A 21,928-nucleotide genomic window follows, 5' to 3' on the forward strand; every position below is an offset into this window, starting at 1 on the left:
CCTATGGCACTCTGAGTTGCCACCTGGAAGCTGACTAATCTATCAAAAGTAACTGAGGTAAGATAATTGGCTTCTGAGTCTCCGTCAGCTTTCCTTGGGTGCCTCCTAGAGGCCTATCATATATACACCTATAGACCCAGAGGCACCAGAAAATAAATGAGCTATTAATATAGCATTTGTCTCTCAGTCAGCCCCTGATCTTAAGCAAAAATTACAAAAATTAGAGGGTTTTAAAGGGATGATGGTAGGTCAGTTGATAGAGATAGCTCAAAAGGTCTTTGACAACAGGGAAGACCCACGAGGCAAGGAATTGACTAAGATCTTGGCTATCCTAGCAGAAGGCTATACTCAAGGCAAAAAGGGAAAAGACCAACAAACGAGGGCGCCACTAGACAAGAATCAATGTGCATACTTTGTGCACATTGCAATACAATGTGCAAAGAATTGGGCCATTGGAAAAAGGATTGTCCAAAGTTAAAGGCCAAATTGAAGAAAGGGGAAACGACCCTTTGGGCCCTATCGGAAAAAGATTGACAATTTCAGGGTTCACCCACTCCTGCTGTTCATTGCGGAACAACGAGGAATAGCTAAGGGAGTACTAACTCAAATGTTGGGACCATGGTGCTGCCCAGTTGCATATCTCTCAAAAAGACTAGACTTAATCCTGGGGCTGGCCTAATTGCCTTAGAGCCATCGTAACTACTGCCTTAACAGTAAAAAAGACAAATAAGCTAACCTTTGTATAGAAACTCCAGATTATAATGCCTCATGCGATTGAAATTCTTCTGAGGGCCCCACCTGATAAATGGCTACTATCTTAAATCCGACAGCTCTATTGCCAGATGATGATCTGCAGGTGCCTATTCATGATTGCCAGGACCTGATCTCTGTGACTATCCGCCTTCATCAGGACCTCACTGATCTTCCACTAGAAAGTCCAGATGTTAAACACTTTCATGATGACAGTAGCTCTCTGAAGGTAAACAGGTGACAGGGGCAACCATGACCACACATACACAGGTCTTCTGGGCCCAACCCTGGATCAAGGCACCTCCACTCAGAGAGCTAAGTTCATTGCCCTTACAGAGGCCCTAAAATTAGCTAAGGATCTAAGGGCAACTCTCTACACAGATAGCTGTTACGTGTTTGCTACTGTTCATGTGCATGGGGTCATTTACCAAGAAAGGGGACTGCTAACCTCTACTAATTCAAAGATTAAGAATTCTCCTTTTATCCTGGACTTGTTAGCCATTGTCTGGCTCCCCAAATCTATAACAGTGGTGCATTACAGGGGCCACCAAATGGGAAAAGATCCAATCTTGATAGGAAATGCACTTGCTGACAAGAGTGCTTAAGAGGCAGGTCTAAAGTCATCTGTGCAGCCTACAGTCCCATTTGCTGCCAGTTCTGCCACCCCTTTGTTTGCTCCAATTGGTGTAATCCAAGTCAGATCAGGAGCTAGCTAGACAACTGAGAGCAAAACAAGAGCACCCCCAAAATTGGTTTCAATTGCCAGAAAGATGAATTTTAACACCCACTGCCTTAGGAAGAGACTTGACTTCTTCAAATCCACCAGGCCTCACATCTAGGAGCCTCAAAATTGGCTGAGTTGCTTAAGAACAGGTACTTCATTTCTAAGCTGACTCAAATGGCAAAGGAAGTCAGTCAAAGATGCCCACAATGTCTGCAAGTAAATGCCAAAACCACTGCTACCTCAGAAGGAACTAGATATTGAGGGACTTTTCCTGGAGAACACTGAGAAATTGATTTCACAGAAACAGAGAAACCAGGTCTACATGGACATAAGTATTTACTGCTATGGGTAGACACCTTCACCGGTTGGACTGAGGGATATCCAACAAAGACTGAATCAGCCTTGATTGTTGTCAAAAAGCTTTTATATGAAATAATTCCTAGATTTGGCCTTCACTTATCTATGGGGTCCAACAATGGCCTGGCTTTCATAGCTTCCATCACTAATAAAGTTGCTCAGTTATTACAGATGGATTGGAAATGTCTCTGTGCCTACCATCCCCAAAGTTCAGGTCAAGTTGAGAAGATGAACCAAACTCTAAAAGAGATGCTTAGCAAATTGATTTTAGAGTCTGGCAAAAAGTGGGTGAATCTCCTTTCTTTTGTTCTCCTCTGTGTGTTGTACTCCATATATAAATGAAATAGCCCCTTTTCAGGCAGTCTATGGGAGACCACCACCCCTTGTCCCCCACCTTAATAGTAGTCATTTGGTAGAGACTGCTAACCACAGTTTTATTGAGTCCCTACAGGCTCTTCAACCTGTGCTGACTTTTATCCACCAACTCTTCCGAGACCACCAACCCAAATCTCTGCTCACACCAGAAACTCTTCTTGTTTCTAATCCAGGAGATTGAGTGCTACTTAAGCATCATTCCTGCAACTCTTCTTTTGAACCTCACTGGACTGGACTGTATGCCATCATCCTTAGAATCCTATGATGGTTTTCTTTTTCCTTCTTTTGCCTTGAGTATATATCCCTATGATTGTCAAAGTAGCAGGAAAACCTACCTGGATACATCATTCTCACATCAAGGTTATCCCACTGGATGCCCAGGAAACAGATAAGTGGAATGTCACATGGACTGAGAACCCCCTTAAACTTAAATTGTCAGAATGCTCTTGATAATCCTCTTTGTTTGTCATATACAGCCTGCTTTGTTAGCTAGTCATATTTCCTAAAAATAGCATCTTGCTTGACCCTACCGCCTGATCTACTCTATGTGTGGTTCTTTTTTTTTTTTTTAAATTTAGTGTATCAAGGCCATCTATATTGGAGATTATAACCAACCTTGTCTGCCTCATTTCTGTTATATTCTTTTTTTCTTTACCATCAGTTGTCTGCTTGTCTTCTTCATTCAGTTTTCTGCTCCAATCATTGAGGCCTCTCTGTCACTATTCCTAGTACTTTTCTCTCTCTCTAGAATGCCCTGCAGTATTCTCTGTAGAGTTGGATTGGTGGTCACGAATGGCCCAAGTTCCTCTTTGTCTTGGAAACATCTTGTTTCTGCATTAATTTCTAGAGACAGTTTTTCAGGGTATATCAATCTGGGCTGGAGGTTATTTTCTTTTGGGGCTTGGAATATTGCACTCCAGGCTCATCTTGACTTCACGGTTTGTGTCGAGAAGTCTGCCATTATTCTGATGAGCCTTTCTTTAGAGGAATCTCTTTCTTGTCTCTAACGGATTTTAATATTGTTATTATATTGAATTCTGAGATCTGGATTATTATATGCCTGGGTGTAGTTCTGTTTTGGTTGTAGGTGCCTGGAGTTCTGTATGCCTCATATATCTAAATATCATTTCCTTTTCCTTTGTTTGGGAAGTTTTCCTCAATTATTTCTGTGAATAGCCTTTGTAGTTCCTTTGTCTGTACCCTTGCTTCTTTATTCACATTCTTTATTCTTAAGTCATAGATCCTCTTGTCATCTTCAAGCCTTTGTATTGTTACTTCTTGTTTCCTTGTTATTTTTTAAAAATCTTTCCTTTCATGATCCCACATTGCAAACCTGTCCTCCAGTTTGGATAATCTATCTTTAGTTTCTTTCAAGCAGTTCTGTCGGCTTTCAATGGAGTTTTTAATTTCCTGGTAATCTCTTTGAACCTGCTTCATGTATTCTATGTTTTCTTTATATTCTTCATCAAGTAATTCTCCCCTTTTTTTGTGTTCCTCCATTCTTCCATCTGTGTCTTCTTGAGAGGTGCTTAGCATTTCTTTTATTAATCTATTTATATCTTGCTATACTTGGTTAAATATTTCCCTTTTGAACTTGTCTATGAGGTCCCAAAGATATCACTTTATGTCCACTGTTGCCATGTCTGATATTGCATGTTTGTCATCAATGTCCTTTGTATTTACCTTTCCTGGATCAATGTTCTCAGGGTGGGGGGCTGGGAATTTTTTTTCTTGTTGCTTTCTCTTCTCATATTTTTTGTTCCTTCAATACATGTGTACATAGGAGGCCCCAGTTTCTTTCTTTGTTGGTTACAGTTTGTTTGAAGTGTGTTGACCAGGTGCTCCTGCCCACTGCCATGTACTATGGTGGTACAAACAGGGGCAGCACATGCTGGATCCTCCCCTCTGGATCAGTCAACCTGCTGAGGGCTTCACTGCATTAGGGTGTTCTTCCAAGCGTAGGGACTTGGTTTGGGCTAAGCTATTGGGTCTCAGTCTGGGGCATGACCTAGGTCAAGCATACCCCACCAATCCCCTTTGAGAAAGGAGCAGCTGACTACAGTCACCACCGCTCCTTGTTCTTGCCAGTCTGCCAGCATTTCTTTTATTAATCTATTTATATCTTGGTTTACTTGGTTAAATATTTCCCTTTTGAACTTGTCTATGAGGTCCTAAAGATATCACTTTATGTCCACTGTTGCCATGTCTGAAATTGCATGTTTGTCATCGTCAATGTCCTTTGTATTTAACTTTCATGGATCAATGTCCTTTGTATTTACCTTTCCTGGATCAGCAGAATGTCGTCTGTTGGAGCCCTTTTTTCTGTTAACTTGTTTTATTCCCGTCACTCACCACAGGTCAATGCAGGTTCCCCACCAGCTCAGCTCTCCGTTTGGCTTGTGGACCCATGACCTCAGTGTGAGTGTGTCTCCAGTGAATTGAAGTTGTGGGCTTTCGGGAAGCTTGGTAATTCTCAGCTGTGTGAGTTCAAGTGCTGCAGTGGGAGCACCGAACCTTTAGCTGTTCTAATAGTAGCATCAGGACTGTATGTTTAATTGGTTTCAATCAGCTTAGTTTGTTCCTGGATTGGGAGGATCCTTATCCCTCTGTTTGGGATTCCCCACACTGTATTATTTTTCGAATCTAAGTTGACTATCTCAGGGAGCCTCTGTAGCCTGCTGTTATCTATCCTCCATCTTTACCAAAACAAGAGGGCTTGGCTTCTCTCCCAAGGAGAAAGACCTATTTAACTTCCTGATTTTACTCTATAAAGGTCCCTAAAAATGATAGAGTCCCTGGCAACCCATTCAGGACCCCTTCTATCTCTCAGACAGGAACTTTTTTCTCTCAATAAATATATTCTGCTCTTAATCTCTGTTGTTCCTAAATTATTTGATTTAGAAAACACAGACTCATACTGCACATATAGTAGGTCAAGAGTTTCATTCCCCTATATCATTTGGAGGTCCCACCAAGATCATTAGATGGAGATAAGAATTTGCTTTTATATCAGACTCTAATCTGGTACCCATTTAGGAAACAAATTTTTATGCTTCAAATTTTGCTTTATCTTTTTCAGTTGCTTATAATTACTTGTGATAATTGCTTGTGATTTGCTCATTGTTTTTATTAAAAACATAGTTTTATTAAAATAATAAGTTAAAACATGGGAAGAGAATAAGATCATGATATTTCTTTAATGGTATATTTTTATTATTTTGATTTTTTAAAATTTAAATTAGTTGCTAAAGTTACAGGTACTCCTTGCTTAACTGTATTTAGACAATAACACTAGACAGAAAAATATTAGAACACCCCTGACAGACTTTAATGTATACTTATATAAAATGGTTCTTAAATAAAATCTACCTCAGACTTAGAACATATACATGCCTGTAATAAAATCAAGACTCCTTCCACCATTTAAGCAGTATTAGGATGATGGCTGGTCTTCAAGACTTGGAGGACAGGTTTCACTGAGACAGACGGGCTCTGATCCTTCTCTGTACTCTACAGGAAATGTCAAGCCTGTTCTGCTTCAGTTTTCTTTCTTTGACTTTACTTCTATTCATATTCCACTTTGTACTTTCCTTATAGAGGCATGTAAAGTTAAAAAAAAACCCTCTAGACTATTCAAATCTTGTCCTTTTAGTTAAGCCCATAGAAAGTGAGCATTTGCTAATGTCAAAGACAGGGAAGTCATCTTAGATGAGGGACACATACCTGTCTCTGGGTCAGATGAGACCCAGATGGAATTGTGCCCATCCAGGAGAACCTACATGAGAGCCATGTCCTGGTGTAATGTTTGAGGCCATACCTCTTTTTGAGATAAAACCTGAGTCACTGTGGTGAGAACAGGTTTCCATGTGACAATGGAAGAAGCTACCCCCCAAAGCAGTACACCTATGGGATCTAAACACATTTAAAATAAAGAGGCTCTCCAACTTTTCAAGTCGTGGATTTTAAAACTTTCATTGTTAATTCATAGAGCACTAGGTAATGAGCTTGCTCAGGCTTTTAACTATCCTTTATAGAATTATGACACACAGTGGTTACTCTGCTAGCTAATTAATCACTCATAGCAGCTGCCACCCTTAAAAGCAGAAGACAGGTTTCCCCAGCGTATGTTTGGTGAATCCCCATTAAAGCCAGTGGCCAATGGATTCAATGAAATGTTGACCAGACAGACAGCTGGATTCCTTTCTGGAGACTGATCTCTGGTTATCTGTGTCAAAACAACTGAGACCTGGGCTGGGGATTTAGCTCAGTGGCACTGCAAGGTCATGAGTTTGATCCCTGGTTCCACCAAAAAAAAAAAAAAAAACAAAAAAAAAAAAACCAAACCAAACCAAACAAACAAACAAAAGAACACCTGAGACCTGAGGTTTCCTGGCCAGGGCAACACTCTGGTGGACATCCAAAGTTCCTCAGTGGACATTTTCTCATGACCACTGAAAGTCTCCACTTTTCTATCATCCTTAATTTTCTGCTAGTAGATTAATAACTCTCTCTAAACTTTTCAGTAGATCTTCAGATCACTTAGATTACCCATTCTTTCAGAGATTAAACTGACCTATCCTACAGCAATTGCTTACATTCCACAGCAGCCAGTAAAAAATTGATTTACCTATGTTAATTAAAAGTAAATAGGTTTTTATGTGTTACTAGAAGACTGATGTAGGTTTTTCTAACTTAAAATGTGACTGCCAGATGATAATTTATAAATTTAACCTGTGAGTTTCAAAGATATAAAAATTTAAATAAAGTATAGCCTTGTTCTGTTACTAGAAAAGGTTACATAGATAATCAAATGAAGACAAGTGTCTGGAGATATCTTTGCCCTAGTGCATGGGGCAAAAGGTCTTCAAGTCAATTGTTCTGTCTGCAGAGGTGAGTTACTTTACAACCTGAGAACTGCTCTGCTTGTGACTCATCTTTTGGTGTACTCTCTTCCAATGGATAAAAGCAGTAGTTTATTACAAGGTGATACTTCCTTCTTTAAACATTTCTGTCACAATAACTTATAAATGTCATATGGAAACAAAGTTCATGAGCTATTGGGAAAGATAAGATTGCCTTGCACCAGTCTGAGGGTGGATAGGTTGATCAAATTTATCTTCTATGCTCTCCAGATGGCATCCACCTGGCCCTAGAGCTAAGTCAACCTAAAGGATGCATTGAGGACACTTATTAAATAGGAATAATAAGGGACACCTTAGTTATCTCTTTTTTGCCTAGTCAGATAGCTCTATGTCAAAATCTTTTGCACTACAGGGCCAAAGACATAGCTCAGCAAAAGTTTCTGAGTTTGATTCCTGGTACAAAAAGATTTCATAGCCTTACATATTACTAATTCCAAAGCCTGTTTTCATTTTAGGACTCCTTTTATTGCTAACTATAGGTTTCATTGTGGTGTACTGACATTATCATATAATTGTAGAAACTTTCTAATTTATTCCTTCATTTCATCTGTGGCTCATTGGTTATTGAAGAGGGTATTACTTAATTTTCATGTATTTATGAAGTTTTTGAGGTTTCTTTTGCTATTGATTTTTAATTTCACTACATTATGGTCTGGCAATATGTGTGTGACAATTTCAAATCCTATGTCAAAATCTTTTGCACTACAGGGCCAAAGACATAGCTCAGCAAAAGTTTCTGAGTTTGATTCCTGGTACAAAAAGATTTCATAGCCTTACATATTACTAATTCCAAAGCCTGTTTTCATTTTAGGACTCCTTTTATTGCTAACTATAGGTTTCATTGTGGTGTACTGACATTATCATATAATTGTAGAAACTTTCTAATTTATTCCTTCATTTCATCTGTGGCTCATTGGTTATTGAAGAGGGTATTACTTAATTTTCATGTATTTATGAAGTTTTTGAGGTTTCTTTTGCTATTGATTTTTAATTTCACTACATTATGGTCTGGCAATATGTGTGTGACAATTTCAAATCCTTTGCATTTTCTTAAACATGCTCTATGAGTTAATATATGATTTATTTTGGAGAGAGTCCTATGTACTGCTAGGAAGAATGCTTATGTTGATGGGTGGGAAACTCTATAGGTATCTATTAGATTCATTTATTCAAAAGTTTTGTCTTTGTTGGTTTTTTCATCTAATCAATCTATTGTGATAGTAGGGGGTTGAGATCCCTCATTACAATTGAATTACTGATTATCTGATTTTTAATATATATTAGTGTTTATTTTATGTAATTGTGTACCCCAGTATTTGGTGCATATACATTTATGATTGTTATTTTTTCCTGTTGAATTATTATTATGGGGGGCTGAGGTAGGAGGACAGCCATAAGTTTGAGGGCAGTACATAGTGAGTTCAAGGCCAGCCTAAACTACATAGTGAGATCCTGTATCAAAAAAAAATTACCAGCTTTGAAAGTGATCAGATGCATACACTTTTTTCTTTCATGGTTTGATTGTTTCCTAGAAGTTTTAAAGCCTTAAAACACCTAATGTTCAGGTATTTAATCCATTTGAAATGTTTATATTTTACATAACACAGAAATCTAATTTTCCCCATTTTTATGTAGTCTATCCATAGTCACAGCACCATCTATTGAATACTTCATTTATACACATTGATTTTTTTAAAAAATTATTTAGGAATATTTCTGCAAGCAGGGAGTGATCGCAGGTTCCTGAGGCACCGCGGCCTGTGGTGAGTGCCCAGCACAGTCTGCCCAAATCTCGGACTGTTCCGGACCCCCCAGGCTTCTGGGTGCAGTGAAGTGGAGCAGTGGGTTGGAGGCCACTACAGCCGCCTCCCCATCCCTCCCGGCTACACTTGGAGGTCTGCTGAGCTCCCGACGGATGGGCGGGCCTACACTATCCCCGAGCCCAGCCGCGCCTAGCCATCTGCATGCAGAGGAGGATCTGGGTGGATCTGGAGTGCCTGCAGAAGCCCCTTCCTTTGTCTGAAGGACTGAATATTTCTGCAAGCAGGGAGGGATCGCAGGTTCCTGAGGCACCTCAGCCTGTGGTGAGTGCCCAGCACAGTCTGCCCAAATCTTGGACTGTTCCAGACCCCCCCAGGCTTCTGGGTGCAGTGAAGTGGAGCAGTGGGTTGGAGGCCACTACAGCCACCTCCCCATCCCTCCCGGCTACACTTGGAGGTCTGCTGAGCTCCCGATGGATGGGCGGGCCTACACTATCCCCCGAGCCCAGCCACGCCTAGCCATCTGTGTGCAGAGGAGGAGCTGGGTGGATCTGGAGCGCCTGCAGAAGCCCCTTCCTTTGTCTGGAGGACTGTGGATATCTCTGCAAGCAGGGAGGGATCACAGGCTCCTGAGGCACTGCGGCCTGTGGTGAGTACTCTAACCCAGCTGCGATTGAAGAACTGTGGAGCTTCCAAGGGGTAGGTGGGTGCACAGTGTCCCTGAGGCCCACCTTGTCTGGAACTGCGGAGTTCTGAACAAGCAGAGGAGGGCCATTAGTTCTGCAGGCCCAATGGCTTGGGGTAGCGTGGTGCCAGAGTCTCAGTAGCTGCAAACATAGAAGGGGATTTTCAACAGATCCTGAGAAAGCTTTCAAATAACACTTGAACCACAGAAATATAGGAAAATGACAAAACAAAAGACCAAATTACAACCTCAAACCTCCAGCCCATCTCAGGAAACCCTAAGAGGAATGTATTTAGAAGAAAACATACCCCATCCACGTCATATATCAGACACAATAGCTACTGAAGTTGACAAGCAACTCCAGGAAGCTTTAAAGAAATTCAAACTCGAAATAATCTCCCAGATAAAAGAAGAAATGATAAAAGAAATGAAAGAGATTCTAAATATATCTAAAGAAAACACAGATTAAAAAATTGGAGGAACTAAACAAACAGATAGAATCCCTAGGCAGGCAATATAAGAAACAAACAGAATACATAATGCAGATGCACAGAGATATACAGGAAATAAAAAACTCCACTGAAAGTTGTAAAAACCGCCTTAATGAAAGTGAAGATAGAATTTCAGACCTTAAAGACAGGATCGCAGCTAGTGAACAGGAAACAAAAGATCTTTTAAAAATAACAAGGAATCAGGAAACAACAGTTCAACAACTGCAAGACGATGCAAAGAAGAATAACATAAGAATGATGGGGATTAATGAAAAAGAAGGAGACAACATAAGTGATATCAAGAGGATATTTAGAGAAGTAACAGCTGAAAATTTCCCAAGCATGAGATCAAAAACTGACATCAGGATCAGTGAAGCATATAGAACTCCAAATAGTCATAACCAAAATAAAACTACACCCAGACATATAATAATCACCATCCCAGAAATCCAACACAAGAATAGATTATTAAAAGCTGTCAGAGAGAAAAGACAGATCACTTATAAAGGAAAACCTATCAGAATCACAGCAAACTTCTCATCACAAACAATAAAGTCAAGAAGAGCATGGAGTGAAATATTTCAGATCCTATAGCAAAATGATTTCCAACCTAGAGTGATATATCCTTCAAAATTATCATTTAAAATAGATGGTGAAATACGATACTTCCATGACAAAGAACATCTGAAGAACTTCATGAACACCAAACCAACCCTGCAAAAAATATTGAAAGACAGTTTAGATACACAAAGGAAAAAACCTCTAAGCAAAGCAAATAATTAAACAGAACAGAAAGATAAAGATGCAACAGCAGAGAGATAACATTCCTACAATTAACCAACATTTAACAGTAATAACCATTAATGTAAATGGTCTCAATGCACCAACCAAAAGAAACAGACAAGCAGAATGGAACAAGAAACAAAATCCAACCATATGCTGTTTACAGGAAACCCATCTAACCCAGAAGGATACTCACAGACTGAAAGTCAAAGGATGGAAAACAATTCTTCATGCAGCAGGAATCCAAAAAAAGGCAGGAGTAGCCATTCTGTTTGCAGACAACGTGAACTTTAAACCAACAATGACCATAAAGGATAAAGAAGTTCACTACATACTCGTAAGGGGAAAACTCCAAGAGGAAGAGATAACTATCTTAAATATATATGTACCAAACTCCAGAGCACCCAGTTATATAAAACAGTTATTAACAGAAATGAAAACTCAAATTATCAGTAACACAATTGTAACAGGAGACCTTAATACGCCATTGACACCAAGGGACAGATCAAACAGACAGAAAATGAGCAAAGAAATAACAGAACTGAATCACACCTGTGAACAAATGGGTTTGATAGACATATACAGAATGTTTCACCCAACAACATCAGAATACACATTCTTCTCAGCAGTACATGGATCATTTTCTAACATAGACCATATATTAGCTCACAGAACATATTTAAACAAGTGCAAAACAGCTGAAATCATCCCTTGCATGTTATCGGATCATAGCGCTCTGAAATTAGAAATTAATGATAAAAGATACTGCAAAAATCACACAAACACATGGAAAATGAATAACACACTCTTGAGTAATCAGTGGGTCACAGAAGAAATTAAAGAGGAAATCAAACAATACCTAAAAGGAAATGAAAATGCAGATACAACTTACCGGAATCTGTGGGATGCAATGCAAGCCGTCCTGAGAGGAAAATTTATTGCACTGAGTTCCCACATCAGGAAAACAGAGCGAATACAAATAAATAACTTGATGCTACACCTCAAACAGCTAGAAAAAGAAGAGCAAGTCAAGCCCAAAGCCAAAAGAAGAGAGGAAATTATAAAAATCAGAGCAGAAATCAATGCAATAGAGACTAAGAAAACAATCCAAAGAATCAACAAATCAAAGAGTTTGTTCTTTGAAAGAATAAATAAAATCGATAAGCCCCGAGCCAACCTTATTTAAAAAAGGGAAGAAAAGGCTCAAATTCATGCAATAAGACATGAAAAAGGAGAAATCACTACAGACCCAATAGAAATACAGAAGATCATCAACACCTATTTCGAAAACCTCTACTCACAAAAGTTTGATAACACAGAAGAAATAGATAGATTCTTAGAAGCATATGAAGTGCCAAAGCTAGATCAAGAGGATGTAAAACTGTTGAATAACCCAATCTCTGATACTGAAATTGAAAATGAAATTAAGTCCTTACCCACCAAGAAGAGCCCGGGCCCAAATGGATTCACTGCAGAATTCTACAAGAAATACAAAGAAGACCTAATGCCCACACTCCTCAAACTATTCAATGAAATTGAAAGGGAAGCAATCCTTCCTAAGTCATTCCTGGAAGCAAATATTACTCTAGTACCAAAACCTGAGAAAGACCCAACTATAAAAGAGAACTATAGACCGATCTCCCTGATGAACACAGATGCAAAAATCCTCAATAAAATATTGGCAAATAGGATCCAGCAAATCATCAAGAAGATTATACACCATGACCAAGTGGGATTCATCCCAGGAATGCAAGGATGGTTCAACATACGCAAATCAATAAATGTAATCCACCATATCAATAAAGCCAAAAATAAGAATCACATGATCATTTCTATAGATGCAGAAAAATCCTTTGATAAGGTCCAACATTTATTCATGATAAGAACTTTACAGAAAATTGGAATAAACGGTTTTTACCTCAATATAAGAAAGGCCATTTATGACAAACCAACAGCCAGCATCATACTAAATGGCCAAAAATTGAAAGCCTTTACTTTAAAATCGGGCACAAGACAAGGATGTCCTTTATCACCACTCCTATTTAATATAGTACTGGAAGTACTAGCCAGAGCAATTAGGCAAGAAAGAGAAATAAAAGGGGTAAAGATAGGAACAGAAGAAGTTAATTTGTCATTGTTTGCAGATGACATGATACTCTACATAGAAGACCCCCTAAGCTCCATTGAAAGACTCTTAGATACAATAAATAAATTCAGTAATGTGGCTGGATACAAAATCAATACTCAGAAATCAATAGCATTCCTATACTCAAACAACAAAATCACAGAGAGGGAAATAAGAGAAACTGGACTATTCACATTAGCAAGCAAAAAAATGAAATATTTAGGAATTACTCTTACGAAAGAAGTGAAAGACTTATACAGTGAAAACTATAATACACTGAAAAAGGAAATTGAAGATGATCTCAGAAAATGGAAAGACATCCCTTGCTCATGGATAGGAAAAACAAACATTGTGAAGATGGCTATTCTCCCAAAACTCTTATACAGATTCAATGCAATCCCAATAGAAATACCATCAACATACCTTATAGATCTAGAGAAATCACTCCTAAATTTCATCTGGAACCAGAAGAGACCTAGAATCGCAAAGGCAATTCTAAGCAGCAAAGACAAAGCAGGAGGCATCACAATCCCTGACTTGAAGTTATACTACAAAGCAACAGTAATAAAATCAACATGGTATTGGAATCAAAACAGAGCTGAAGATCAATGGAATAGATTAGAAAACACAACCACAACTACAAACACACTCAACCACCTTATCTTTGATAAAGGAGCCAAACAGGTTCACTGGAAGAACGACAGTCTCTTTAATAAATGGTGCTGGAAAAGCTGGCTCTCCATTTGCCGAAAACTAAAGCTAGACCTATGTCTATCACCATGTACTAAATTAAAATCTAAATGGGTCAAAGATCTGAATATTAAAACAGAAACGCTAAATCTATTGGAAGACAAATTGGGTAGAAACCTTGGAGACATAGGAGTAGGTAGAGAATTCATGAATAGGACTCAAACTGCACGGGAAATACTTCCCAGAATCAATAACTGGGACCACTTCTTATTAAAAAGTTTTTGCATGTCAAAAGAAATCTCCAGCATAGTGAAAAGAAAACCCAAAACTGGGAAAAGATTTTAGTGAACTCTCTCTCAGACAAGGGACTCTTGTCTAAAACATATAAAGAATTAAAAAAACTCAGACCTCCAAAATTCAAAGATCCAATCCAAAAATGGGCATCTGAGATGAATACGCAATTCTCAGATGAAGAAATGCAAATGGCAAATAAATACATGAAAAAATGCTCATCATCATTGGTCATTAGAGAAATGCAAATTAAAACCACACTGAGATACCATCTCACTCCTGAAAGAATGGCCAGGATCAAGAAAACCAACAACAACAAATGCTGGAGAGGCTGTGGGGAAAAAGGAACTCTCCTGCACTGTTGGTGGGAGTGTAGACTGGTACAGCCTTTGTGGAGGTCTGTCTGGAGGTTTCTCAAAAAGTTGGGATTGGAAATCCCATTTATTCCAGCTATTCCACTTCTAGGCATATTCCCAGAAGAACTGAAAGCATCATACCACAGGGATATATGTGCACCTATGTTTATAGCAGCACAATTTGTAATCGCCAGATCTTGGAAACAACCCAAGTGTCCATTAACTGAGGAATGGATAAAAAAGTTTTGGTATTTCTATACAATGGAATATTATTCAGCTATAAAGAAGGATCACATTGAGATATTTATCAATAAATGGGCGCAGCTTGAGACCATACTCATAAGTGAAATAAATCAATCTCGCATGTATGAATACTGAATAGTTTCCCTAATGTAAGTAATGATTCAAATATATAAAAATATGTGGTAATCATGATTCCCCATTATGTGGCCTTGAAGCCTTATACAATTTTCACTTATTAATTAGAAAGGCTTTATTCTGGGCTCCTTGATATGGAAATATTTGAAGCTATGGTATATGAAGTTTTATCCAAATATTTCAAGGAAAAAGACAGACACTATGGTAACTACTATTCTTTAAAAAATTATTTTGTTATTTCTTATGTTTATTTTAGTTAAGGGAAAATTTTAAAAAATTAGGATATATAATAGTAACTCTTTTCGATCTCCTATTAACTTGTTTTGAAGTCCTGTAATACTCCCACGATCTTGTTTTGACTGATTAGACTCTGTTCCATTCTGTGCGATAGTATCAAGTCTGAGGGTATAGGCAACTACTTTGAAGGCAATAAGATTCACAAAGATGCCCATTCTGGTTTGACTATTGTCTCCTTTGGAAGTCCTGTAATATTTACAATGCCTAAGTTTTATTGGTCTTGTTCTCTACTGTTTTGTCCAACTTTATAATATCTAATGAGATAGACAATTCTTTTTAAGGAAACAAGAGACAACGTTGATAACCATTGTTAATAACCTTGTACTCTGTTCTACATCATGTGCTATGTATATCCTTGGTTCTGACTGACAGCTTTGGTTTGCCATATTTGACTTTATTCTCTCCCCCCCCAAAAGTAATAAGAACTAAGGAGTAATAAAGTCCAAAATGTGTAAATATTGTTGTAAAAAAAAGAGGGAGGAAAAAAAAAGAGCTCTAACGGATATAACAGCAAGTGTGTTTAGGGGTGTTAAACAGCTGACTATATTAATGTTTTTGGATCATTGAACACAGCTGTTTGCAGTCTCTCTGTTTGAATGTCTACTTTGTATTCTTTGATACTGTGATTTGAGCAACTATTTCCAAGATGATAATATGTAATCTATTAACAGGTGATTTCTTACTGTTATGTTTTTTTTTTTGTAGTTCTGTATTATGTGTAACCTTACACTGCTTTGTTTTGTTTTGTGTTTTTCTCTTTTTCCTCTTAAATAAAAAAAAAAAGAGAGGAAAGGAAGGTGGACTAAGGGATATAACCGCGGGTATGTTCAAGTGTGTAGGATGGAAAACCATATTACTGAGCTTTTGTTGGATCATTGAACAGAACTGTCTACAATGTCACTGTATGAATGTCCACTTTATATACTTTAATTTTGTAATTTGGACAACTGTTTCTGGGAAGATATTATGTAACCAATTAACTGGTGATTTCTTACTGTATATTTTTCTTGAAATTCTGTATTACTTGTACCCTTTTACTGCTTTGTTTTTTTTATGTCCTTTCTTTTTTCTCTTTAAATAAAAAAAGAAAAAAATTATTTAAACAGAAAAAAGCAAAACAGAAAAAAGGGTAGAAATAATACAGAATTTCAAAAAAAAATAAAACCGTAAGAAATCACTAGTTGATAAATTACATATTGTCCCCTTAGAAATAGTTGTTCAAATCACAAAATTAAAGCATACAAAGTGGACATTCAAACAGTGAGACAGCAAACAGTTCTGTTCAATGCCCCAACAAAAACTTAGTGATATGGTTATCAATCCTACACACTTAAAGATACATGCAGTTATATTCTTTAGAGCACTCTCTTTTCCTCTCTTTTACAACAGCAGTTACACATTTTTGCATTTTATTACTTCTACATTTCTTATTGATTTTTACACTAGAGACACAATGTGATATTAATAAATATGACTTATGAGGATAGTCTCAAGTTGTCTACATTACCTATAAAGGCCTGAAGATCATCCTGTTTTATAACTGAGTAGTATTCCATTGTATAAAACCGTCACTGCTTTTTCATCCACTCTGCAGTTGATGTATACCCATTGACTTTTAATGCTACCTTTGTCATAGATGATGTTTTAATGTCATTATTAATCTTTCTGTTCCATTGTCCACTACCATTCTTTTTTAAATGTTATTATAGCTTTAAATAAATCTTGATATCTTTTTTTATTATTTTGAGGGTAGTAAAATACAGCAGAACAAGACAGAACAAAGCCAATCGAGACAATGCATGAAATTGGTACAGAACTATACAGCAGGTTACCGTGATAACAGTAATAGGTACCATAGTATATCTCATTATTTTCACAATCTTTGTCCTTTCAATCAGGTATAGTAAAACCAAAACTAGTACAGAACATCATACAATCTATCAAAGCAGAGCGTTGAATAGAGCAATACAATTAATTGGAACAAAGCAAAATAATGATAATATTTGCTTTCAAAGAGATGGCAACAGGAAATCCCCATATTTGATATATTGCATAGGTCATCCTCCCAAGAGAGGCTCAGATCTCTGGCTCCCATTTGCTAATGGTGGGGGGGGAGAGGGAGGGAAGGGAAGGATAGGATGTTTGATTCTCAGCCCGCATGCCAGTAGGCTCATGGTTGCTTACCAGGGAGGTGAGTGGGTTGCTTAGTTGCCCAGTGCCCTAAGTGCCAACATGGTGAAGATCTCAGGAGATGTCGGCTGACCGGTTCTCTCCCTGGGTTGCCCACCGCTGGCTTGAGCCACGGCTGCATACCAGGGAGGTGAGCATGTTCCTTTGTTGGCCAGTGTCCTAAGTTCCACTGTGGCGAGGGTCTTGGGAGACGCTCTGGCTGGTTTTCTCCCTGGGTCATCCGCAAATCTTGATATCTTTATGATAGCCATTCCACTCTTATTCTTTTTAAAATTCTCCTGGGTACCTTAGCCATTTATTATTCTGTAAAAATTTGAGGATCAGTTTATTAAGTCCCAAGAAAATTCCTGTTAGGATTTTTTGGGGGATGGCATTGAAGTTACAGATTACTTTAAGAAGAAGTGCCATCTTTGTGATACTGAGTCATCTCTATGGATATGGTTTATTTCTCTGTGTATTAACCTCTCTGTACTTCAGTGGCAAGTGAAAATGGGATTAGGTTTTCCTCTTTATGAACTCACAGGGTTTTGCGAGAATCCATGAAGGAGAAAATGCTTTCCAAACTCTGTAGCTCTGTACATGCTTCTTGCAGCCTTAGCATGAAAACAATTTCTGGATCCTATTTCCCTTGGATAAAAACTCATTAATGATGAGATACATTTTTGATACCAAGTTTTTCATTCATATTTTCCTTTAATAAAGCACTTTTCATATTTTCCTTTAATTAATTAAGTACTTTCTTTTTGGTACTGGAATTGAACTCACGACCTCACCCTTGCCAGGCAGGAATTTGTGCTGCTGGGTTAAATCCCTGGCTTAGTTAAGTACTTACTGACTCAACTGTGGATTGGCTGGTAATCAGAAACTTCAGTGTGCCCCAGACTATTCTGATGTTATCATGGAAAATTGTGTATCTCATGATACTCTTATTCTTAGGCACATGGGGATGATTGGTTACTAGGTTTTGTGCTGAGCCATCTCCACAGAGAACTGAATTGGTTGAGCCCTGACTTTCTAAGAAGGAGGCACTTTTTGAGTAGTAGGGTTTGAGGGTGAGGGCAGTGGGCTTGTGGACAAATTTACTTTGATACAACAGGCTACATAGAGGAAAGAAATCACAAAGAGCCAAACAATGCTGTGTGAGTTGGTGGTGGGCTCTAGGAGGAAGTATACTGGGGTCAGAATATGCAAAATTAAACAGGCAGATGTTGGGGCTAGGAGAGACAGACAGAAAGACAGAAGAGAGAGAGAGATTTGTTTTTCTCCTAGTAACCTATAGATTCTCACCTCATTTGTTGCTATCTCTGTTGTCTTTCCAAATACAATATTTTAGAGCAAGATGAGGCCCTTGTCCAATTCTCCTACTGAATAGGTGGGAAAATTAAGTAAAGAAGAAATCACTTATCTAGAATGATATAGTGAGTTCATGGCAGAGACTGGCCTGAAATTCAGCTCTTCAATCTAATACGCCACCAAACCCATCTGAACTGTTTATTCTAAGGACCTGACCCTGACTTCAGGTTGCTCTTGAAGCAGAATCCTGACTTGCCTTACTGGGATGAAACCTGAATGAATCATCCCAGTTTATGGACTTCCTGTTTCTGCCCATACTCCACAGGGCATCAACTGGGTGTAGATGGTATTATTCTAAACAAGTCTATTTCAGTGGGAAAACTTGTTCAGAAGGTTTAAAAAAGCCCCAGAATCTTGTACTGAGGTTGTCTTATTCTGCTTTTATTGATCATCACCTATCTAAAAAGAACAGTAAGAATACTGTTATTCTTAATGTGGGGGCTGGCACTTCATATACATTATCTCCCTTAATCTTCTAAAACAACTTTATATGGTAGATAATATTGTAACCTTTGTTCTGCAGATTAGCAAGCTGAGATTTTTTTTGTGGGTGTGTGTGGTCATCAAACTCATAACTCCATGCTTTTCAGGCAGGCACTTATGCAACTGAGCTAAATATCTTGCCCCACAAGCTGAGATTTAGAGTTTAAGAAACTTGCCAGATTGGGCTTATATCCAAGGTAGTCACAAACCCAAGATAATGTTCTCAACTGAAACTCCTAGTAGTGCCAAATGCCAGAGTGCCTGATGAAGTGGTAGCTAGACAGAGGATGAGGTGAACCTGTAAGAGATGCCCATTGAATCATGCAGCTTGGGAACCCCCAAATGGACAATCATTTCCCACATATGAAGAAAAGAGATAAGAACGTTTCTCTATTCCTTCAAACCTGTGAGGGGAAGGAGGGTGTTCAGCATATCAGGGAAAATGTCAGCTGACATTTCAAATGGGCCTGTCTCTCATCCCTTTCCCTCCATTTCTGTACCTCCTATTCTGTTTTCCTCTTCTTCCCTTCCTTCCCTCACTAGAGACTCTAGTCCTGTACTTTTCCTGATTGACTCATTCTGAGGGACAGCTAGACTGGTTAGTTGTGGGACCTCTGCAGACAAGACTTCTGTTCCCTTCTGGAGGGACCCAGGCAAGTGTCCATGTTTTCCTATGAGGATTAGTTCCTACCTGTAGACTCTTACCTCACTCCTCTCATTCCCTGTGTAGCCCACCTCATTTGACATCTCCAACAGTTTCTCCCCTCAGGGACTTGGCTGGGGAGGAAAAGATCAAACCCTTAGCATGCTACTCAGGTTACTGTGAACTGAAGTTCTCTGAAGAGGCCAAATCTATATTAAAGATCCTGAAGACTGCTTGATTTTGGCTGACTATAACATTGTGATTGTGGAGAGATGTAGTATAGCGAACTAGAGCCAAAATCATCTTGGAATATCTTTTATCCTTTAATAGCCATTTGTCATGAACCTCTGTATCTCACCTAATATTTTCATAATTAATAAACTTCTCAGAATATATAATTTAGCTTATTAAAAGTTGATTTGATACCAACTCTAAGGTTAAGAGTGCTATAAGATAAAATCTAAAACCCATAGAAGAAATTTACCCACTGTGCTGTCTGTCATTCAGGGTAACTTCAATCTGTGTTCTAAGAGCATGGTCATTCATGTTTGGTTTAAAATAAACCATTTTATTATTTTCCTTAAAGCAGAATTATTATTTTGTGTCAAAATTACTCACCATACAAGCCTAACCTTCCCCTCCTCTCCATTCTAATCAATATCACTAGCTGCTAGAAGCATCGTTTAAAAACATCACCACATGGCATGGTGAGAGAAAGGTGGAGGGAAGGTAGGGCTTCAACAAGGCAGCTGTGACATTGGCAGTGGCTACAGTTGTCTGAGAAGTACAGGATGACTTTTCCTTGGGAAAGAATATTTGAGTGGGCTGATGATATTGAGAAAATCCAAGAAGCCCAGTAGAAAGGAGAAGCTAAAGTGAATTCTAAAAGTGGCCCAAAGGGTGATAATGAAAGAACTTCTCCAGACTCACAGTACAGCCACAATGCTACCTCCTATTGACCTTATCTTCAACAACATCCTCATTCCAACTTGGATCAGCAGTAGTGCCATGAAACAGAAAGTTCTCAGTCCACCCCACACAAAGGCAGATTTCAACCCTGCTGACTTTGAATGTGAAGAAGATCCATTTGATAATCTGGAATTAAAAGCTATTGATGAGAAGGAGTAGGTAAGAAACATTTTGGTAGGAAGCACTGAACCCATTATGGCTTAGTTACTGGATGATAATTTGCCCAGAACTCTGCATATGTGTAACAGGATGAGGAAGTCTTGGCGTTGTTGGAGCTGGCAACCCTCGATTTCAAACCTCTTCATCAACTCAGTGGCTGTATATTATAACTCTGTCACAGTTAGGCAACTGTAAAAAGATGTCACTGTCTTCCAAAATGTCCCTTTATCCTATCCCTACAGTAAGCCATATCAAATCTCTGTCTTTTCCCAAACTCGACTCTCATGACAGCAGTCAGATAAGACAGTCAAGCTGGCAAGTACTTTCCATAGTACATCCTGCCTCCTCAGAGGTATGTCCTGAAATTCCAGAAAGCCATCTCCCTAAAGCAGTGCCAGTGAGATCAGTGGGGACCATACTCTTGGGCTCTCAGCTTTGAACTTGAATAGTGGCACAGAGATGCTAACTCTGACATGATCCTACGTTCCTTCCCTGTCTGTATTGTCTGTGTACACAGAAGAATCATCACCTCTAAATGCAGGTCCCACAGTCTCCCCTCTGAATTTCTCAATGTCATAAGTGCCCAACATTTGGAGTTGTCCCCAGGCCTATGCTGAACTGCAAGCACTGTCTCCCAGTGAATGGCAGTGTATGGGCATCTCTTACAGGCTCACTTCATTCTCTGTCTAGCTGTCACTTCATCACGCACTCTGGTATCTATCACTACTAGGAGTTTCAGTTGAGAACATTATCTTTTGTTTGTGACTTACCTTGGATATAAGCCCAATCTGCAAGTTTCTTAAACTCTAAATCTCAGCATGTGGGGTGAGACAGTGATAAACATGGGCTATGCATGTGAGTGTGTCCTGAGAGCCATTATGAAGAAAGGAGAGAATACTGAGCAGATTCTTGACTACCTCTTTCATATGGACAGTTTTATGAGAAGGGCTTTCACCCCGTTTTAGTGGAAGAGGTTCTGGAAATGTGCCAGTGTTCAGAAGAAAAGATGATGGAGTCTCTTCAGTTAATGAGCAGATTTAAGGAAATGGACTTTGAACTGACAGACATTAAGCAAACCTTGTTATTACGCAAAAATGAACAAGACAATGCTTTGGAAGACCTGATGGCTAGGGCTAGAGCCACCTGA

General features: G+C 38.7%; 1 pseudogene; it reads left to right on the forward strand.

Moving 5' to 3' along the window:
• The first annotated feature begins 805 nt into the window (after window positions 1-805).
• On the forward strand, window positions 806-21,928 carry LOC100724508 (ubiquitin-associated protein 1-like; annotated as a pseudogene).

Source organism: Cavia porcellus, unplaced genomic scaffold, assembly GCF_034190915.1.
Source record: "Cavia porcellus strain 051 isolate PalLab524CR breed Dunkin Hartley unplaced genomic scaffold, mCavPor4.1 scaffold_25, whole genome shotgun sequence".
Classification (NCBI taxonomy): domain Eukaryota; kingdom Metazoa; phylum Chordata; class Mammalia; order Rodentia; family Caviidae; genus Cavia; species Cavia porcellus.